Source organism: Anser cygnoides, chromosome 6 (assembly GCF_040182565.1).
Source record: "Anser cygnoides isolate HZ-2024a breed goose chromosome 6, Taihu_goose_T2T_genome, whole genome shotgun sequence".
Lineage (NCBI taxonomy): Eukaryota > Metazoa > Chordata > Aves > Anseriformes > Anatidae > Anser > Anser cygnoides.
Window position 1 is genome coordinate 9,801,698 of NC_089878.1, and position 15,911 is coordinate 9,817,608.

At 44.7% G+C, this 15,911-nt stretch overlaps 1 protein-coding gene across 23 annotated transcripts in view; it reads right to left on the bottom strand.

Annotated features, from left to right (window-relative positions):
- Window positions 1-15,911, bottom strand: part of IKZF2 (IKAROS family zinc finger 2) — a 116,202-nt gene that overhangs the window by 72,276 nt on the left and 28,015 nt on the right. Inside the window, exon 4 of one of the 23 annotated variants that reach the window (XM_066999159.1) lies at window positions 9,689-10,727. The exons of the other annotated variants lie outside the window; for them this stretch is intronic. The gene's annotated coding sequence lies outside the window, so the exon portion shown is untranslated. The remainder of the gene's footprint in view (window positions 1-9,688; window positions 10,728-15,911) is intronic. 23 annotated transcript variants of the gene reach the window in all.

The following is a 15,911-nucleotide window of genomic DNA, read 5'->3' on the forward strand; positions in this document are numbered from 1 at the left end:
TAGAACTCATCCAGACTTGCACACATCTGCAAGAAGCTTTGATTTCTAGACACCAAAGGCTTCCTGCAGGAAAAAAGCTTCTGTGAGTAGTTTCCTGCCCACTTGAGCAGAATGGCTGGTAGCAGACCCATTTCACTGGTGATTTTGGGTAGAAAAGGTACACACACACACATGTATATATATAATATACACACACACTATATATATATAGATATATATATATATATACACATACATACATGCACACATGTTCCTGCTGGTGAAGCTACACTCTCTCCTTAGTTTAGATTTGGTTGTCCCTGCCTGAAAACATCACAGCATCCTGCACTCATCAGAGCACTGTCCATCCTACAGGCTGAGAAATGCCTGTGATGGTTCATTTGGCATCTCCTCCCGCAGCACGCCTGCTACCACCAAGAGGAATATTGCCAATGTACGTTATCAGAAAACATAAGCCTTGAAGAGCTGCCAGTTATTTTCCCTGGTGGCACCAGAAGTGCTGTCCCAGGGCTTTGTTCCTATCGCGTCTTCATCTGCCGGCGAGAGAAGTTTGTGCCAGAGCACTGCCTTTTGGTACCTGGCAGACGTCATCAGCCACTGGTGAGTCAAGCAAAAGGCAGGACTGAATGAAATGGATTTGACCAGAGGTTACCAACCTTCTTTCAGCCAAACGCTCTATCTTTGCAAAAGAAAACAGAATTATTATCTTATCTGCCTTCTTTTTTGGGGGGAAAAATGGAGGGCAAACTTTCAACCTTCTTAAAAAGGCAGTGAGCTTTCTGCATTCCTGACCTTTCACTCGCAGAGGGAATGCTGATTTCTTGCTGAGCTATGGCTCTGATCATCCTTGCCAAAGCTAAGATGTACACGAGCTGGCTCACCCTTGTTTCCACTGGCTGCTGGAGCATGCCAAAGAGACTGTGTGCCCTACTGCCTTCAGCACTGAGCCAAGCAACGTGATACTTTTCAGAACCTTATATAGCACTTTAAGAGCTGTATGGAGGAGCTCTGCACAGGATGGCATAGAGGGCAGTGGTGCAGGGAAGTTGAGAAATGTCTTCTGCTTTTGCTGTCAGGAAGATCAAATGGTCAGTTTGAAAGTGGGGCATGATAAACTCCCTAAATTTTTGGAGTCAAAAGTTAGTTGAAAGACTAGAATAACATGGAGTAGGAGGGGGAAGTGGATGTGCTCACCCAGAGACAAAAAAAGCAGCTTTATTCAAGCACTGCAGTATGACAATCATGCATTGCAAATGCCCCAGTGAAGTGAAAATGTGCAGTCAATGCGGGAGGCCCGAGGTTTCAGCACTCACAACGTGAGCCAGCGAACAGAAGCCCTGTGGGAGCCGCGTTTGGCTGTGCCATTGCTCCTAAGAAGCCCAACAGGAAACACTTGCGCTGAGCTACTACTCTGAAACACCGAAGCTGCTGTTTGAATGGCCATGCTACTACCCCTTCCATCAGAGCTGTGCCTACAGACCCCAAACGAGGCCTGGCTCCTATCCTGCTCAGTGAGTATGAAGAAAAAGTGCAGCAGCAGCAAGGCAGGAGGTCTGTACCAGCAGTGCCCTGCCCATTTATCCATCCTGTTATTCGCTGTGCTGCCAATACATGACATAACCCTTCCACTCCAATCTTTATTTCAAAATTAGTAAAAAGCCATGAGTTTCATTTCATGCTTGTTCCAGCACAGAGCTGGGGTGCTCTCTATCAATATCAGCACAGACAGACTGTATCTTCAGAATTTGGCCCAAGATGTTAAAGGGTTATTTTAAGGAATGCTTCTTTTTTTTTTTTTTCCCTCTCCATTTGTTTGTTTTGGAATTGATACCAGGAAAAAAAAAATGTAACTAGGAAACAGAATACATAACTGCCTGAGGTGATGTACAAGAAGTTTCTTCGCATTCTCTGACTCTTTCCTGGTTAAAACCAGTTCGCCTGGGGATGGGCCAGCTGGGTTTCGGCTTCCCCTGCTTTCCCAGCATCCCACACACTAACGTGACCTTCATTAACTCAACACAGCAACTGGATCCAGCTAACAAAATCCAACACATGTAGGCACTTGTCCCCCTTGTCCTCAAGGGTAGAGAAACAAGGATGCAGTTGTTCCAAAACTGGCCTTGCCGTTTCCAATCCTCATCCTCGCGTAACCGATGCTATCGGGGCTGCTCGCTGCTGGCCAAAGGCTGCAGCAGCTTCTTGGAACCAAACTCTGCTCACTTTCTGCGCTCTGCAGAAGGATTAACCAACAGCTGCTCTCTTGAGGAAGCGTGGACCTAGGGAGGGAGCTTCGTGCCAGTTTACAACAAGGGATACAGAACTAGTAGCCAGGCTTCTAGTGGCTGGATGTCAGAGCGTTTGCTGGTGAGAATATGGAGTTGTCCAAATTAAAAAAAACAACAACCAAGCGACAACAGAAAACCTCCGAACAGTAGCAATCTGGCAAAGTTGGAGAGAATTTGGGGGGCAAAGGAGGGAAAGATCCAGGCCGCAAAACTGCATGTCTAGAGATGCCGCAGAGATAGTGGGGAAGGTACTGATTACAGACCAGCCTCACGTTATTTGTTCAATCTCCTCATGTTTTCAGCAGAAACTCCACTAAAAAAAGGACAGTAGCTATTGGCAGCAGACAGCAGGACACCATTAGTAGCTAAAATAAATAAAGTAAAAAAAATACAAAGAAGGATCTCTCTCTAGATCATTCTAAGGACCAACACCCATGAGCACAGACCCAGCCGTGGCAGGTCTTGTATGCTGCCTGCAATGAAACTGCTTTTCTGCACTTACAGGCTGGTGAACCTGAGAAGCTTCAGCCCTAATAATTCAAATGTTGAAGTCTGCACCTGACCTAGAGCAGAACACTCCAGTAAATACAGGGACTGTGTTATTTTACTGACTGATAAGCTCTTTGCTGTATATCAGGCTGTGCTATTACTTGTTACAGGCCTCCTCCCAACAATCTTAAAATGCCAAATTGGATCTTCACCCACGCCTGTCGGTGGAAGCAGCCCTTTGCAAAGTGGCTGTGCTGTCTTAGCTACAGACCTGGAGGCAGAGCTGAAGCTTCGCTCCAGATGAAGCCTGAAGCCCTCCTGAATCAACTCGGCTGTAAATGGATCTCTGCTTTGTCCAAGCCAGAGGCAGCTGGGTGTGCTGCCAGCCCAGGCAGGAAGGAAACAAAAGCTGGCACAGCCCATGCTTGGGGGCCAGGTGAGAACGAGGAGGACCCTCAGCATGTTACTGACCATGAAGCAGGTGTAAGGCCCTCTCAGACTGGGGCTCTTTCTGGCATTCCCTCTTAAAAATCACTGAAAGCTCCACCAAGCCCACAGACCAAGTAACCAGCACAGAAACAGGCAATGGGAGATGGCGGAGTTATAAAGTAGTTGCACACGGAGCATTATCGCTTTGGTGGGGTTGGTCAGCTTAGTTTGTCATACCAGCAAAGAGACCAGTGAGAAGTGCAAGTGTTTCTTTATAATGTTCAGTAAATACCTCTCACAACTCTGATCCTTGGTAAGGATTGTATGTACTACAGAAATACCAGAAGGAATCAAACAGTATCATCACACTTGTGCAGCAGTAGCCTGGTAGGTGAGATGCCTACCCGCACCACTCCAACATCACTGCTATCCCCTAAGCTTGCACAAACACCCCGCACCAGTCTTCCTCTCTGCCTCTTGCAGACGTATGCCAGAGTGACTAGACCCCAGACTGTGTCTCTGCCACCTGAAATGATGGAGAATGCTGTCACCTTGATCCCCAGCTTCATCTCCGGTGCAATCACCTGGTGGTGCTCCTCCATCACGCACGGGAGCTCCACGCGCCGACAGCGCCCGGCTGATGCTATGAAGATGGTTACTGTTATGAGCAACGAGCATATCAAAACAACCGCTGTATTTCAAGTTACCAACATGAGAGGTGGCCTCGCCACACTCAAATTCCAGGAGGGTTTTGTGCCTGCATTCCCATCTTTGTCCTTCCCTGTGGTGAGTTTAACCATCACCTCCCCGCTCCCTGCTGCCAGGGCAAATTTATGCCACCTCTCTTTACACATCTAACAGCCGGTTAGCCAAGTCCCCGCTAGCACTGTCTAGGCTCCCTGTGAAGTCAATCCAAATAAATGCGCATCTCCAGAGGGCAAATAATTTCATCCCACCTAATCTGCGAGATGATTTCTGGAGGAGCCTACAGGAGCTGATGAAACGACTAGTTTGAACCAGCCATCTAGCCTCTGCACGGCTGAGGTTCCTGGAGACAAATTCCACGCAGACAGGACTCAATTCAGCACACAACTCCTTAGACAGAAAGGGGAAAATATCTTCCACTAATCATGTCAGCTGAAGCCTTTTATTACTAAAACAACAGCCTTAAATCACCTTCAGAGCAAGTCATCCTCACTAGACAATGAGCAAAGCTGGGTCATATCACTATGCCTTTTCATCTTCCAGGTGGCTGAGACTCCCCACCACCACCTCTCCTCCACTTTATTCCCTGTTTTGTCCCCTCAAAAACCCTAAAGGACATGGCTCACCCTTATCTTCATTTCTGTGTTTTACACATGATGCTGAAGTTGAGCTCTTCTTACATTATTACAAGCCCTGTTCAGATTTGAGAAAGTTTTAGGCAGAATATTTTACGTTAATAGAATTGGTTACTCCAAATTCCCTATTATAGATCAAGGGTGAATTTATGCCAGAAAAAAAAATCTTGTACTTATTTCAATTACTTTATTGATTCTCAGAGGAATAAATAAATAAATAAAAATTAAAACTACCTCAAACTGGGACTAGGGAAAGGTAATGTGCACTTCTCTTCCACATACAGCCAAATCCTCCAGCGATGCTGGTTTTAATAATGCCTTAAGTCTATTCTTCTGCTCTGCAGAGGTAAAAAAAAAAAAAACAGACCCTTTTCTTTTCACTATTTCCATGGGAGAGGCAACTACAGAGAAACAGAAGTGAAAAGACGTGGAGAGGCACACACTCATAGGAAAGCTTCAATATATTACAACTTCACAACGAGGTTACAAGCATTCACGCCACGCATCATATGATGGCACACAACCTCCCATCAAATCTTTGTGAAACAACAAAAGGCAAACTACCAGTAACGGGGCGGGTAGGATGGTTTGAGAAGCCCAGAGCCAGGCAGGACTCAGACACACGGAGGTCAGAAGAGGTTATGGTCTTGCCTGCCATCTCTAGCCACAGAGCTTCTCCCATCCGTGCCTGCACAGAAGCCACAGCCCCCTGGCTGTCACCTTTCCCCAAACCACTCGTGTTCCTTTGCTGCCAGTGCCACACGCAGGTAGTTCAAAGGTTTCTACCAACTCGCTTCCCTCCCTTGTAAATGACGAGCACGTTACGTACACAGCTCCTCCAAGGACAGTCCCCAGCTCTAACGGTGTAACCACTGCAGTCGTCTCCAGATTCGTTACAGGCACGCTGTGTGACCCACCCCAAAAATACCAGCACGTGGCTGCACCTGGCTGTCCACCACGCTAAGTCTTTCTGCCCAAGACACCGAGCAAGGCAAGGTTTAATCCCAGGCTACAAGGGAGGAGGAGAGCGTGCTGCTGGAAAGCAGCACATCAGCAGGAGCTGGAGTTTTTCCCAACTCCACCAGCCTTGCGAGGGCACAAGTCCTGCAAGCTGACTTGCACGGCTTCCCTGCCCTGTCCAACAGCAGCAAGCTTGTAGAAGGAACTTATAAACTTAATAGAAAAGAAACCCTATATGTTTTCTTAAAGGGCAAAAAATGAAAAAGAGACAAAAGGGTCCTAAAGAAACGCATAGGGAATTACAGGTATTGCTTGGATATTTTTCGTTTCTTCCTAGAGTGAAACTGTGATGGAGCAATAGGTTTTCTGTGCTACTTAAAAGGGAAAAGATGACTATTTGGCTTATATTAAGAATGGCTTCTCTTATGTTAGAGATTACTCTAATAGGCATTACCACCAGTTGGTTTCAGTGCTGGAAAACAGATCCATGCTCCCTGCAATAAATCGACGGCTGTGACTCTCAGGAAACCCAAGGTGTGGTCCTTGCTGGCAGGTGGTGAGGTGTTTGTTTGCCAGCCTTTCCCCAACTGGAGGAAAGGTGCTAATAAGGTAATGCTGTGGAAGAAGAGCAAAAAGTGAGAGGCAGGATTCCCTTAAGTGAATTTCCCACATTCAATGGGCATACATGTTTCTGCCATGTGACCAAAGCGTGTGTCAGAGCAAAAGGAGACCCACCGGCCAACGGGGCTCCTATCACTCTGCACTGGCATGCATGAGATGGCTGACCTTTGCCACATCTCCTTCTTCGGAGCTGCAGGCAAACAGGTTTGGGAACAAAGGAAGCACAGAGCATGCATACATCCTCTGGACCAACGACGGAGTGAGTGAGGACAATCCACTCTTTCCTATCAGACTGCTGCTAACAGTCACCAGAAGACATTTACGTCCTGTATGATGCCATGCTTCCAAAGATTTGGAAGGGATTTAGTCAACTCTTCTACCCAATGCTCGCCGCGTGAGGCAGGCGGGGAAACACTCTTACCCCTTTCCTTGCAGTGGCGAGAAAAATGAAACAGAAAGGTGAAGCAGCTCGCTGAAGTCTGCCCCATGAGCCAGAACTAGATTTCACCACCTCCTGCCTCCCAACCCTGTTTTCATTCCTACAGACCACAGCACCTCTCAGATCTGCTCCAGGTGAGCAGATAACACACGTGTACTTCATACCACAGAGGAGGAAAAGTCATAGCGAGAAATGACTCAAGGATTCAAAGGTTTGGCGTGATTTACAGCTAAGCACCCTGGGAACAGTGGAGGCTGATGATACTCGAAAGTGAGTAGGTAAAAGCAGAAAATTAGGACTGGGGCAGAGGTGCTGGGCTGAGCACAACGACCTGACTGCAAACAACAACTTTTCTCACTTCCCCAGTGCCCTCAGAAGCCTTCAGACACAAGGCAACTGGCATTTCATTCACAAATCCCTGGTACCATGCCCAGCTAACAACTCAGCACCCTCTCTCCATGGCCAAAGACCAGTTATGATTTTCAGAGGAAAAAAAAAAAATAAAAATCTTTATCAATGGCATCATTCCTTAGGGCACTGCCAGTACAGACACCCAAGGGATGTACAATTAAACCCTGTTGTCCTTCAGTCTTTTATAGTGGATTTCCTAGGGTTTTTGGTCACTGAAAGGTTCAAGTGACAAATGCCAGCTCAGACTTACCCTTCATGCGTGTTGTCCTGGTTCTGACCTCCTAAAACACAACTGCTAATTCCTCCTAGTTAGAAATAGGAAGCTTTCTTAAACTGCCCAGCTCTACCTCAATAGCAAGGGGCACTGTTTTCCAGTGATATCTCCCCCACCCTCACCAAGTTGGACTTGAAAATAAATCTCAGACTCTGGAAATAGAAAGCTATCATGCCTAGACTTACAGCAGTTGGAACAGCACAAGTACTCCAAGGTGAAAGGCGGTATGGCCAGAGGCACTGAAAAAGTTGAGATGCATGCTTAACTTACAAGCCCTGAAGTTACAGGCTAATTTCAGTACTTGGTGAATCTTAAAATAAAGCCTCCATGTAAGCCTTTTTAGGCTCGTGGCCCTCATTTGCGTCTAAGTGAAGAAATGAAAACTATCATTATACGAGCCTAGCTCTGGAAAAGGCTTATTCCCAAATAGATCCTATTTACGGGCCAAGCTCTACCCTCCCATGTTTACACGCAACTCCTATAAAAAAATTAAACGCTGTCCCCTGAAGATCACGAGATCGTGCAAATACACCCAGCCTCCCGAGCACGCTCGGGCTGGCCGGAGCCAACTGGAGGGAGAATCCTGGAAGCTTTACAGAGAGAGGCGGCAGCACCCACTGCTCCCTTTACACCGCGCTGCTCCAGCGGGGTGGCAGCAGGCATCACAGCAGTGCCGGGGCATGGTACTGTCCCCTTCCATGCTGATATCTGGGCTAACTTGAAGGCAACCCAAGCAAACCTGCAGCTGCTGTCACCCCTCCAACCGCAGGTGTGCTTTAACAGGAGCAGAGGATCCCGAATTCCTTCAAAGAACTAGCCTTTAATGGCCTAATTTCAAATAGGAACATTTTCACGTATCACAGACAAAAATCTAGGGTTACAGCAAATAACTGAGTTCCCGTCGCCACAGGAAAGGTGCTGTACTTTAGCTTAAGATGCTAAAAAGGACAAGCGTTTTCCTCATCTCCGTGAAAGCACCACCTCAGCCATATACTGGTGAGCCAACATAGCTAAAACCCAAAGGGCATGCCAAAATTTTACATCAAAATCGCCTTTCAGAACAGATTTCTTGCTGAAAATTGTTTTCAGTTTCTTTTAATAAAAAAAAAAAAAGTTTTTTAAATGTGAGTAAGCCAATCTGCCTGGTAGCCCTCCTCTCCACAGCACTGCCCAATTTTGATTACACAGGGAGGATGGGATGGCTGCTAACCTCTCTGTCGTTGGGTCAAAGTCACAACAGGCAGCTCCTCCGACAATCCTACAGCTCTTCCTCTACCTCCACTTGTTTTTCCAAGTTTAATTAAAATCCACAGCAGTTTTCCCCTGCTCTGTTGCGAGGGCTGAGCGTCTCTGCCTCACTTCTGCTTCTAGAAAGCGGCAGGAAAGGAGGGGTTAATGCTATGCATTCAGAACAAAAACCACAAGGCTGAGGCAAATCTGCACTCATCCAATCCATTCCCTGACAAAACTTGTTGCTAGTCCTGTCTGCACCATCCGAGATCTCCCAGGTTTCACTGGCCTCTAGCCAAAAGTGTCGTTTTACTCTCATAATGAAGGGGGCCAGAAGGATTTATCTTTCCCAACCTCTCCCTGCATTATGTCCATCCCTGCAGAGCAATCTTCTTGTTTTTCCACATTTTCTTGCAGTCTGAAACCCTCCCAAGGGCATATCCCCAAGGATCTGCTGAGATGTAGGGCTTCTCAGCTTACAGCTTCTGCCTACAATGCTGTATTTAGCCCATTAAAAATCCCAATAAGGTTACACATAAAAGCTCCTTCAAAGTTTTGGCCCTGACGCTTTACTCCTCGCCTTCTAAATCAAGTTATGGCTTATTTGAAAATCTTTAGAAATTGTTTGGAGGAGCGAATGACCTATTCTGAGGCTTTAAAATTAGATCAAAAGTATAAAGTTGCTTCCTCCCAAGCCACTGTATTACTAAACAAGGAAATGGTCACACAATAAAATTTCCACAAAAAGAATGGAGTCTGTAAACTGAAGCTGTCACAGGTGATATCGTAAAAGAGATGGAAGAATGTGGTTTCGATGTTTGTTAGGGCCTGAAAGCTAATTCAACAATATATAAATTACAGTTCCCAAATTGCAATTCACATGGAGAACCCCTCCACATGTAACAATCCCCCTCCCAAAAAGAACAGACCCAAACCTCTGGGGTAAGCACAGGGTCTAAGTGCAGGCTGAGAAAGTAGGGTTAATGGGGGAGATGCCCATTTTACCTTTACCTGCTTAAGTAGCGTTGAGTAGTTATTCTGCCAGAGTTCAGGGATTACAAATACAAATAAAATCTGCCCCTTGGATCTTTCCTTATCCTTCTTTTTCCTTCCTTTTCAGTCTCTTTTCTCCCTACAATATATCATGACCAAGTTAGTCACAATAATCCCAATGACTCATTAAAAACCACAAAAAGCACTCCAAACACACCTGAAAAGCAACTAAAATCCAGCACAGCACAATACCATGTTGGTGTTCTCTGAAATGATTCATTTCCCTGGGCCTGGAAGACGAAGATATAAACTGGTCTCCTCCCGGCCCATGGAGAAAACCCAGCAGTAAAGGCTCTGCAGCTGGAGTTTAACAAGCAATCCCAGGGATGAGGAACAAATACCTGTTGTAACGTGGCAGGTGTGGCTGTACTGGCTCAGTCAATACTCCGGTTGGAATAGAAACCTCCTTGATTTTTAGGCAAAGTAAGCCAAGGCAAGTCTGCAAGCAAGTGGAAGGATCCTGAAGCCAGTAAGGGCTATTTTTACACACTAATTGCTGATAAAACCACACTTAGGGAAAGAATGAACTTCAGCAGCACTTCCATTGTTCCCCATCGCCATGGTCTACTGAAGGGAATCTCAACTAGATTGAGCCTGCCTTCAGCTTTACTTTGTGTTTTGATTCCAGCTTTGATAAGGTCACACCTTAAAAGAGCCACGCACAGTGTAACAGATGGGAATAAAGCTTTCAGCTATTCCCAGATTCTGTTAATAGCATTTTTTTAAGAGAAGAAAAATTAAAAAAAATAAAAAAATCGATGCCTATATAAATAGGTCTGGGTTTTCAAGTTACTTTTGCTCCCACCTCATCCCGGCAGCCCACACGGGGATGTTTTCTGCTGCAGTGGAGGTGTAACAGCTGATGGAGCAGAGGCAAATACCCACTCAGGCAGGCAGAGTGCCCCCCTGGGCTGAGATCTTGCCTGGCCTCCTTGGTGCTTAGCCAGTCACCAGGGCAGCACCTCCTACCTGATCCCTAAATCCAACCTACTCCTCCAGTGTCAAAGATGAGTCTGTACTCTGGCTTTCCTCCCCAGATAACCCACTGGTCCAGCTGATCCTCTGGTGGCACTGCCTTCACACAGCAAATTCACCCCTCCAAAGCTTCAGGCCGTCAGACTCCTTCTGCCAGCTTGGGATCCAATCCACCTTTGGTGCTACCAGTAAAACAGCAACAGTGGCAACTACAGGAGATACTACAGGATTTAAAATTAAAAAAAAAATAATAAGAGAATAGTGAGGTAATGGTGACCTAATTTCCTAAACTGTCTTTCTGCTAACCACAACTTTAAGGTTTCAGAGAGTTTGGCTCGCTATCAGCTTGCTCTAAAAATGCCTTCTCTGCAAACCAGAAATAACCATATTACATCGCTTTCAGATAATACCATCCAAAAAAAAATATGAAGAAATGCCACAAACTTGCATCCCCCTGAGTAAAAAGCCAAAACCTTTTTAATTCATGTCAAACTTTTATATAGAAAGGCTCCTATTTCTTTTAAAGTAGCTGAGCTTCTCTTAGTCTGTCGCAATAACGCACAAATGACCCTGCATCAAGATTCCTACAATGCAGACTTAATCTTTAGTGAATTATGTTAGAAAAGCCTTCATCTTAGTACCACTTTGTATCAGGTCAAGAAGTAAGCAGCAGCATTACTAGCCAGAAGGCTGAAAATCAACTGCGGGGAGAAAGCTTTGGAAGCTGCATGCCATAAGAATGATACACCAGGAAAACGTGGAGAGCAACTTGCCCAAGACTGTGCCGGCTGGACGGAGGCAGAAGAGGTCACGCTTAGCAAAGCCTCTGGAATTCCCCGAGGACGGCACTGCAATGACGTGAAGGAATTTCGGGGGCTGTTGTATACTCACAGCATTAAAAAGCATTTCACAAGGTTCTGCACCAGACAGCAACAGCTAAGGAGAAGAGCTTTGGAAGAAGATCTAAAGTGGGAGCCTATACAGTAAATAGAGTTAAGAGCAGAAGCCAAACGGTACCAGAAGTGAAAATACTTCAGGGTGGTATGAAATCAAAAGAACGGCACTCCAGAGGTCAGTTTAAATCTCTTAATAAGGCTCTTGTTGCATATTTATACATTTGATATAAGCAGAAGTAGTTGTGGTTTGCTCTTCTCTTCCATGTTTCAGTGCATTACATTTACACATCACGTTATCATTACTAAAAGGCAAAAATAATACAAATAAATTGGAACAGGACTAGAACATTGAAGGAACGGAGCCATCATACCCCAAATGATGTTTGATAGAGGCAAACCTGAAGCAGTTAAATCAGTTCACAGCTACGTGAGCCTAACCCGTTGATAGTTGGGGAGTTGTGCACACACAAGGACCTAAAACCATAATCCAGCACGCTGGTCAACAAAATAGATTAAGCTTTACGCACAAAGACATTTCTGCTGGAAACTAGACAAGTTCTAGATATGCTGGGGAGGAGAGGGAGTAAAAAGCCTCATCAGATTCAGCGTGGAGCTTAAGGGAACTGAGACACTGCTGCCTTCACAACAGCTAAGGACAATTTCACAACCAGAAGAGCACAGGAGACAAAAAGGCTCCTCCGCTCCTAACTAGGGCTCATGACAGATGCATGACTGAGAAATTCCAGTGTGATACACAGGAACCAGTAAAAAGCAGACAAGGTATTTGGTTATCCTTCTAGAAGGCTTCACTCAACAAGGCTGTTGGGTGCACACTCAAATCCTGTTCACACCAAAGGGGTTTGTCAGCGTCTACGGACCCATGGTGAATTACTCAAAGAGAGAATTGCTCAAAGTTGAACAAGTGCAGAACTGCTTAATTAAACTGTGTGCTGCTGAATTCAGATCTAAGACATTTGAGGAATACCTGGGTTGATGAACTTGTATACATCTCAGTCAGTTCCTCGAGGATGTTTTATCACTACCCTTCAAACAGTTCAATGAGAAGCGGGTCAGGAAGATGCCAAATACCAAAACTCCAATGTTACGAAGAAGAATTGGAGGAGCTAACTTAAATTCCACAGAAAGAGAAGATTTCTAGGACATGTTAGAAATGTTTATTGGTACAGGAGGGTCAGACACCTTTCACATGCCAACTGTTTCACAGTGGTAAAAGGCTCAGAAACGAAGGAGCAGTGCAGAAAGAAAAATAGAAGTAAACAGATTTGCTTCAATGCCTGCTTAACTCAGACAAACGTAACCCAGAGAGGAGAACTGAAGTTTTTAACTGTGCTTAGAGGAGACTTACTACAGAGCAGGTCAGACTGAATCCACCTAAGCTCCTGGATCAACAGTTTTCTGTTGGACCAGTCTCTTCTGAAAAGCCAGCTAACAGCAAAAATCCAGGTCCAAGGGCTCAGAAAGAATGAGAGAGAGCACCCAGGCCACTGAAAACCTTTCTCTTCAAGGAAAAAAAAAAAAAAAAAGTGAAAGAGCCCTATTCCAAAGCTCGTCTCCTTCCCTCAGTTTTGGCAGTTCCACCACCACTACCAAGCAGAAAAAAAGCATCAGCTTTCCTCATTCACACTTGGTTAAGAGCCTCAAATGCTGCAGACCACTGACACGGCTTAATAGGAAACTTATGTCCTTATCACACAGCTTTTCTAACATCCAGCTAAACACTAGCAAAGCCTCCCAAAATACCCTATACCTAAATTGCAACTGTGAGCTTCTCCAACACGTCACTGCAGTTTGCCAAGTGATTATTCAGCAGAACTACCATGAGAACAGAGGAAGACACTTCTCTTTACTTCCTGGCTTTCAAATACACTTTTTGTTGTTGTTGTTTTGGTTTTAATTCAACTGTTTTGCTGTTCTCCAGCTTTACCGCAGGCCTAGGGCACAGAAAATCCTGGACCTGCCTATCGCTAAAGCAATATTTAAAGGCTGTTGTATTAAACTGAGGCCTACTGGGACCCACAGGCCCCCGACGCCATTTTGTAGCTTGCCTCCAGCAAAAAAGTTCCTTGATAAGAAGGAGCCGCATTAGGTTCACCTTTCCATTCAAAGAAAATAGGCAAAAGCTCGCTCAGTGCTAGTTTTTAACCAAAATGTGCATTTCCTTCCCCTTGTCAGGCAGGCCTTGTAAAGACAGCAGCGCAGCAGTGGAAATAAGGCTAGATTTTGGACACAAATGTGCAGGAACTGAACCCTTTTTGTCACCTTGTCAGTGACACATTGAATTATCATATTCCAAGGGCCAAACTCAGAGCAAGCAGGTACTAACCTGTGGTGAACCTTACAAAAAATGAACACCAAAATTATATTCAACACATATGTATGCAGAATTTCTTATTGTTCGGGTCTGAAAGACAAGATCTTGAGGTAAGGCTGATTAGAATAACTTTTCACCTGAAAAGCACAACACATAGCTTCTCCTACATAAATACAATGAACATATTTATCTCCTAGGAAAGCCCAGGCTCTTCCACTGTCAGATCAGGCAGCCCAGCACCATGAGAAGTCTGCATTAAAATGATAATTTTGAAGTAGTCCAACATTTATTTTAACCACCTGTAGCAGTTTCTCCCAATATGCAGGTATGATCAAAACTTAGAGCATTGGGAAATTGCTTTTTAGCCTTTAAAGAATGTAGTCAGTCTTAAACGTGCGTCCAGAAAACTTCTGACACTTAAAAGCATGTTTTCATATCAGCCCGTGGGAGGTATACAAACAAATCCCATTATTTGTTAACAGGATTAGCAAACGCTACTTAGAAAATATATCTCAGAGCATTTTAGCATTTACAAAAAAAATTTACAAGTCTCAAAAACATTATAATTAATTCTTTATAAGAAAACTCTTGTCCAAAGATCCAGTTAGCCAGCCTCAATTAATCTCTCGTCTCATTTACTATCTGGGCAGCGTATTTGGTTTGTCTGCCAGACGTGGCACTACACCATCCTGCTTCATAGCAGAGGAGAGGTAGATTGTTAAACTGCATTTTGATCATTGGAGTGAATTTACAATTTCTAACACTACAGAAAAATGGAATTCCTTTCCATCTCAGAAATACAAAGGAAAATAAACCAACTAATAGTTTATTATGGAGCTTTATGTCCAATAAAAATGACGTCGAGTTAGTAAACTAAAAGTCAGGTGCTCTAAATCACAAGTCCTATGCTGGATCTACACTTACAGCAGTTTACCTCAGCTGAAAATTTGGCACCAGCTGACATTTTGGTTCTGTACAGACATCTTGCATAAAAATCAAAGCAAATTGGCCAGAATATTTACACACAGCTTACAGTAGCTTTTATAAAAAAAAAAAAATATATATATATATATGGCTTGGCCAAAGGTTGAATGGACTCCAGAATTTCATTTATCCAAGGGAGAGTTAAATCTTCAGTGTTCCTGAGCCCTGATCTCTGCAGCTATTCATACATTTAAAAATCAAAGATGGGTCTAACCTTGCCCTTCACAGAGCAAGTCGGGGAAAAAACCTGCACCCAAGTGGACTGGAAACAGGGACACACTATGTTTTCATAACCTGCATGTACTGTTATGTGGCACCAGTGAGAAATATCTTGATCTAACTTCTTCCTCGTAAAGTACCCGAGAGGAGGTTCTGAGTAGAGGGATACAGGAAATAACATGAAAGTAACGTAAAACATGCATGAGGGGCATAAAACACTAAATTCATAAGTTTCAAGGGAAAAATAGATTAAAATCTCTGTATTTTAATGGCATTTGTTAGGAAGAGACACACTGCTGAAAACAATGTTGTTCTCTATTTTCCCCTCCTCAAAACGCTTGCTGCGTGGCAAGTCTGAATAACATGGGTTATTACAGAGCAGCGAAGTCTTACCCCACCTTGCTTGAAGTGGCTAACGAAAGAGGAGCACTGAGTGGTACCAAAACAGCAGCACATCGTTTAGACTCTTCACAGATGCTCAGTAGGATGACTTTCCTTAAGTAAGAAGAAGGGTGGAAGCGTCTGAACACTTCCAGTTTTGCACTGCCTTGCCTGATGGCACAACAGAAAAAAAAGAGACAACTCTTAAGTCCTAAGTTCCTCCAGCTCTGGAGTAAAACATGGGACATGTCATCCAGCTCAGGGGAGCTCATAACCATGCCTCCAGGCAGCCCAGCACTTTTCGTTCTCAACTGTTTCCCTCCTATAGACGTACTGCAGTTCTTGCCGAGAAAGTTCTTCTGCTGGAGCTCACATCAACTGACAGGGTAGCAAACTCATACTAGAGCTGCATGAAGTCCTGAGAAGTACATAAATATGATGGCCCTGTTGCTGCGCAGTTAAACTATGTGAGACCTCGTGTAAGCACACAGGCATCGCAGGCCTGGGAAAGGAGTAGCAAGAGGCTGACACCAGCCGTGTTCAAGTGAGAATTTAAGACGAGGAAGGCGTTCTCGTAGCTCCAGGCAGGCCAC